Below are 7,123 nucleotides of genomic sequence, written 5' to 3' on the forward strand. Positions count from 1 at the left end.
CCTCTGGTAAAATACTTCAATGCTTTTGGAAGCAAATGTTACATCAAAAGGACTGATGAAAATCTTAGCAAGTTTGAACCTAGAGGAGATGAAGGCATTCTCCTTGGTTACTCTTCTCGTAGTAAAGGATATAAGTGCTACAATAAAAGACTTGGAAAAATTGTTGAAAGTATTGATGTGGTGGTTGATGAAGCAGGTGACAATCCAAAGCAGATAAAAACCAAAGATTTTGAAGATGAAGAGGACTATCCTTCAACTTCAAATCAGACTAATGATGAAGAAGAAACCTATGAGGCACCAGAAGAACTAAAAGGGGTAGATGAAAAGACTCCATCCAGGTACGCACAGAAGAATCATTGAGAGACTCAAATTTTGGGGCAGAAAGAAGTAGGTGTTCAAACAAGAAGAACTATTACAGAAGCTTCAAGCTATCTAGCATTTCTCTCCTCAGTCGAACCACAAAATGTAAGTGAAGCATGCAAAGATGAATGCTGGGTCAAACCCATGAATGAAGAACTTTAGAAGATTGAAAAGAATAACACTTGGGAATTGGTTCCTAGACCTAATGATAAGAATGTCATTGGACCAAATGGATATTCAAAAACAAGCTAAATGAAAATGGAGATGTTATTAGAAAGAAGGCTAGACTTGTTTGTAAAGGGTATGCTCAACAAGAAGATATAGACTTTGAAGAAACTTTTGCACCAGTTGCTAGACTTGAAGCCATAAGAATGTTCCTTACTCTTTCTAGCTTTCAGAAGTTCAAAGTATATCAAATGGATGTGAAATCTACCTTTCTAAATGGAGACTTAGAAGAAGAAGTGTATATTGAGCAACCAGATGGATTCATCCTTGGAAATGATCCAAAACTTGTATGCAGACTTAGGAAGGCACTCTATGGTCTTGAACAGGTTCCAAGGGCTTGGTATTATTGTCTAGACAAATACCTCCATCAACAAGGTTTTTCAAAAGGATCGGCAGATAACAATCTATATATAAAAATTGATAATGATAAATTGCTAATACGTTTTGTGTATGTTGATGATATCACCTTTGGTAGCAATGAAGAAGCCATGAGTCAAAACTTTGCTTTGGTGATGGAGAAAGAGTTTGAAATGTCGTTGCTTGGTGAACTCACATATTTTCTTGGTTTACAAGTTCAACAAAACAAAGATGGTATCTTTCTCTCACAAACCAAGTACCTCAAGTAAATATTGAAGAAATATGGCATGGAAGATTCGAATCCAGTATGTACCCCCATGGTAATAGGATGCAGCCTTAGCACAAATGATGAATTAGTAGCAATACTTCAACCAACCTATAGATCCATGATTGGTAGTCTACTCTATCTGACAGGTACCTGACCAGTCATCATGCATGTAGTGGGAATAGTCGAAATATTCCAAGCAAATCCAAAAGAAGCACACCTTCAAGCAGTTAAAAGGATTTTCAAATATCTTTGACAAGTAACACAAAACTATGGCTTATGGTATCCTAGAGATGCAAATCTCACACTTCATGCATATATAGATGCAGATTGGGTAGGAAGCGTGGATGACAGAAAAAGCACTAGTGGTGGTGCATTCTTTATGGGTTCCAGATTAGTATCTTGGTTCAGCAAGAAACAAAGTTCAATTGCATTATCTACAGCTAAACCAGAATATGTCGCTACTGCATCATGTTGTACACAACTCCTTTAGATGATGCAAACTTTGCAAGACTTTCAAATCACTTATACTCCACGTATCTCCATTTTATATGATAATACAAGTGCAATGAGTATTTCAAATAATCCAGTCATGCATTCAAAGACCAAGCACATACCCATCAAATATCATCTTCTCTGGGAACAAGTGCTTGAAAAAAAGGTCAAATTGGAGTATGTTCCCTCCAAGGAATAGGTTGTTGATATATTCACCAAACCACTGCCCAGGGAGACATTTGAATACCTCAGACAGAAGCTGGGAGTAGTTGATGCATCATCTTGCTGTTGACACTTATCTGTTTCAAAGAAAAGTGGTCGTACGCAAGTTCCATGAAGAGGATCGCGTACATACGCCTATTTCTATGGATATAGTTGCATATATGTTGGTTTGAAATAGTGGGCCAGACTTAGGATGAAAAGGGTCTAATATGGGTCTGACAGAGACCATGTGGCACAGGTTCAGGGGGAGCATATACTTCTAATAATCCATTGTTGGCATTATCTTAGAATATTTTGGTTCAATTTCACAGTTATTTTTCGTTTCAGGTGGAACAGGTGCAGAGGGAGAATGTGGTTGCTTGTCGGAATGATGATTGACAGATGCTACTGATGATAATTGTTGATGACTATCATAGTCTTGTTTTAGATATTTTGTCTCTATGTCATGTATATCTTTTATCATCAAGGTCATGTAACGACATATTTTATTTCCTCACTATGGTTGGGATGGATGATGTAATGCTCTTGTTTTATCATGTATAAACTTTTGATGTATCCCCACTTGGTTGGGTAGATGAATCAATCTTGGTACATCCCCACTAGGTTGGGAGATAGACGTATGTATGAGTCTTTGGTGATAGGAAGGTCATTTATGATCTCTAGAGTCATGTTATTTCTTGTAGAACATCTTTTTTCAAACCTTGCCTACAGTCAGGGGGAGCATAAACAGCACAACGGAGCAGAGATTTCAGCATGTACTCAGGCAGAGCACAACCCTTTGCCCTTTATGACAAAGGGGGAGAATGACTTTGAGTGACTTGGGGTTTCCATCAAGTCTAAAGGGGGAGATTGCTGGCATCATGACTTAGGTTTGGCACGATGACATAGGTTTTTAGGGTCCCACCCTAACCCCCTTATTTATGTAGTAGGATCGAGTTCTAGTTATAGTTAAGTAAAGAGTCAATAAAGCCCATATTAATAATTGTAAGCGGTTAACCCACACTTAATGACGGGACCACAGTTAATTGCAAATGGGCCATGGTATTAGATAGATGATATTAATAAGAACCATGGTATTGATCCATGGTATTGCATGTATGAGTCATATATAAAGGATAGAGACTCCCTATGAGGAGCATCATGTCTTATTTTGTAATCGAGCTCTGCTCTATTGGAGGTTGCCCCCTCAAAGAGGCAAGTGAACATTGCTTTCTAAATAATAAAATACTTGTTGTTGTCTCTCACTATTCTATGTTCTGCATATATTTCTTCACATATTCTGTATTCTGGTATCGTCTTGCAAGTTAAGAGCATAACAAGTGGTATCAGAAATTGTTTTTCTCTAGAGACATGTTTCGGCATCTTTAAACCACGGGATCTATCCTTGAGTGCATAAACCTGCGGATTTGGGGAGGCATGCACGCATGAAATACAAGAGGTGTTCACACTTGTTGGACTCCCTTGTAACCCCTGTGGGTACCCCTTCGAGTAGTAGCGCATTAGATAGAACCGCGCACGGATTGTCTTCCAAGTACCTTTTGGGTATATCAGAAGCCCCCTAGCTTCTTTGAAACGTCGCCATAGATAAATCGTCAGCCATCTTGCTACTACATTACACTGAGAACAGCACTTGGAGAGATTACTCGCCTGTACGATAGGGTAGTCGGGTTATACGGCTGAGGGTACGGCTGATCCTCCTTAGTTAGAGCCCTCAAACATTGGGTCGAGTACTACTGTCAGACACTTATGTATATTGCGATCTGTAGCACCTGACACTCCTCGAGACCATAGTTCCCTTTTCTATCTCGGGATCACGCATAATCTCTTCCAGATCAGATCTCGCAAGTGGGGTTGCAACAGAAGCAGACATCAGTCCCGCAGTTCCAAGTTAACAGAACAGGCATTCCTATCTATTAGATCCATCAGATCCGCAGCAACAATCTGTTCCGCCGCTCAGAGCTATCCGATCAGCCATTCAGATCTCTCAGATCCACCAGATCTGAGTAATTGTGTGGGGTTCCTATACCATGGCGTGATTTTCGCAGGACTTTTGGCAGTATTGATATTTTGGGGATTCGGCCACTGCGGTATTCCCAAGCAAGAAGTAAAACTCCATTAGGAGTTTTCAGAAAGAAAAAAAACCCCCGGGGTGCTTATTGGTGATCTAGCCCATAAGAATCAGGATGACGAGCTGCCCAAGGTGGTACGATTCAATTGTTAGTGAAAAAAAATTCGCGCGGTCCCAAATTTCAAGTACATCAGATCGGTGCATGGTAGAAACTAGAGCTCAAGCTATGGCCAATGAGAAGATCGACAAACTGGAACAATCCTTGAAAGACATACAAGATCAGCTCGGCAAACTAACTAACGCACTCTCTAAGGGCAAGGCAGAAGCCTGCAAGGAGGCGTATATTGGTAATGAACATAGTGAGGGTGAGTCTAGCCACTCTCTTCACCTCTGGGGCACCCACCAACAATCCCGTCTGCCACCTCCCAAGCTGGATATGCATAAATTTGATGGTTCTCACCCGGCAGCATGGGTAGCACAAATGGAGCAGTATTTCAATCTGAATTACATCTTAGATAATGAGACTCAGCTTATGGTGGGCAGCATGTACTTGGACAATGAAAGATAGCAATTGTGGCCATGGCATCAACATTGCAATGGAAGTTTTTTGACTTGGGATGCCTTCAAAAAAGCTCTTACAGAGCGCTTTGACCATGACTCTGCTTTTTTGGGTCGTCTCACTAAGCTCTAACAGACTGGCACAGTGGATGAATATGTTACAGCCTTTGAAGCCTTAGCTTTCCGCACTAGGGGTCTCCCAGATGCGTTCTACACTGAATGTTTTATCAGCAGTCTAAAAGAGTCCATACAAGCCCACGTCCGACTACACCACCCTCCCACATGGTCGGAGGCTTGCAAGGTATCTCGTAATGTGGAACATGCGTTAGCGGCCCAGTCCATTCGTCCAAATTTCACCGCCAAGGGTCGTCCCCCATAGTCTCACAGCATGACCCAAACACTTAAGGTTCAAAAGGTGTCACCTGCAGAAATGGCCGAAAGAAGAAAGCAGGGATTATGTTACTACTGTGATGAAAAATACTCCCCAAGTCATAAATGCAAGGAGCCCAAATTCTTTCAAATTGATGCCACTGATTACAGCTCATCAGAGGAAGCCCCACCACTTGAGGAACCTAAGGAGGTAGAAGAGAACAACCAAAAGGACAATGTCCCTGACGAACCAATTATTTTGCTACATGCTTTGGCAGGGATTTCTTTGCCTCAAACTCTCAAAATCAGAGGTTTCATTAAGCATCGCCCAGTAGTAGTTTTGATTGATAGTGGAAGTACACATAATTTCATCCATCAAAGAGTCGTAGAAGTAGTGCATTGTTTTTTACGAGCAGTTTCTAACTTCCAAGTCCAAATTGTAGATGGGGGAACAACGAAATGTGAAGGCCGCTGTGAAAATGTCAAATTTCAAATGGGGGATTATTAGTTGAAGACCCACATGTTTGCCATACACATGGGAGGGTGCGACATTGTCCTCGGTGCTGAATGGCTTCGCACTCTTAGGCCAATCACAATGGATTTCCAGGAGTTATATATGAGCTTTAAGCAGAACAACTCCACACATACTCTCCACAGACTCCAGGCGGGAGCTCCCTCTATCATCAGCTCACATAGGATGGAAAAATTGTTAAAAAAGGGTCGTCATGGAGTTATAGCTCAATTTAATGCCATCTAGGCCGTCGAACACAATTCTCTGCCGATTCATCCTGAGATGCAACAGATTTTAAATAACCATCTACCAATCTTTGACAAGCCTCATGAGCTTCCACCCTCGAGAGGGGAACATGATCATAGCATCACCTTGGTTCCAGGGGCCCAACCACCCAATGTGGACCCATACAGATATCCGTTCACCCAAAAGAATGAAATAGAAAAAATAATCAAGGAACTTTTGGAAGCAGGCATCATTCGTCCCAGCATTAGTCCTTATTCATCACCGGTGGTCATGGTGCTCAAGAAAGATGGGGAATGGCGTATGTGTCCAGACTTCAGGGCCCTCAATAAGTTGACAATCAAAGATAAATTTCCCATCCCGATTGTTGATGATTTGCTGGATGAACTCAATGGGGCTTAATTATTCACTAAGATGGATCTTCGCTCAGGCTACCACTAAATTCGCATGAAGGAAGTGAACATTCCAAAGACTACTTTCATAACTCATGAAGGCCATTATGAGTTCCTGGTCATGCCTTTCGGTCTTTGTAATGCCCCATCTATTTTTCAGAGCATTATCAACCACATTCTCAAACCATATCTCAGGAAATTTGTCCTTGTTTTCTTCGATGACATCCTCATCTATAGTTGCACTTGGGCCGCACATCTTCAGCATGTAGATATGCTCTTGCAACTACTATGCAAGCATAAATTATCTGTTAAGATGTCCAAGTTTTCTTTTGGCACGGAAGAATTTGAGTATCTGGGACACATTATGGGGCGTGAAGGTGTCAAGGTGGACCACAAAAAGATCCAGGCCATGCAGGATTGGCCTCAACCAAAGACCTTGAGGATCTTGAGAGGATTTTTGGGTCTCACAGGCTACTATCACAAATTTGTCCACAATTATGGTCGCATTGCGTAGCCCCTCACTCAACTCCTCAAGGAAAATTCATTCTTCGCGGAATGAGGAAGCACAACAGGCATTTACAGCTCTCAAAAATGCCATGTGTTCCAATCTAGTCTTAGCACTACCTGACTTCACCAATTCTTTTGTCATTGAATGTGATGCTTCGGGTACAGGTATTGCGGTGGTCTTAACGTAGGAAGGTCGACCCTTGGCCTTCATAAGCCAACAACTAAGTGGGAAGAATCTGGGACAATATACCTATGAGAAGGAAATGATGGCCATCTTACATGCCGTAGATACTTGGTGACCTTACTTATTGGGGCGACGTTTCCAAATCCATACAGACCATCACAGTCTAAAATATTTTTTGGAGCAACGCCTATCCTCCCCACAACAAAATAAATGGCTCGCCAAAATGCTAGGATATGATTATGAGATCATTTACAAGAAAGGGCGCGAAAATATTGTAGCAGATGCATTATCTCGCCAATTTGAAGAGGAAAGTCCCCTGCTCGCAATTTCCCTTCCCATTCCAGAATGGATTGAAGAGGCTCGCAGG

Source organism: Pinus tabuliformis, chromosome 6 (assembly GCF_031772625.1).
Source record: "Pinus tabuliformis cultivar Carrire ecotype Pingquan chromosome 6, CPIR1, whole genome shotgun sequence".
Lineage (NCBI taxonomy): Eukaryota > Viridiplantae > Streptophyta > Pinopsida > Pinales > Pinaceae > Pinus > Pinus tabuliformis.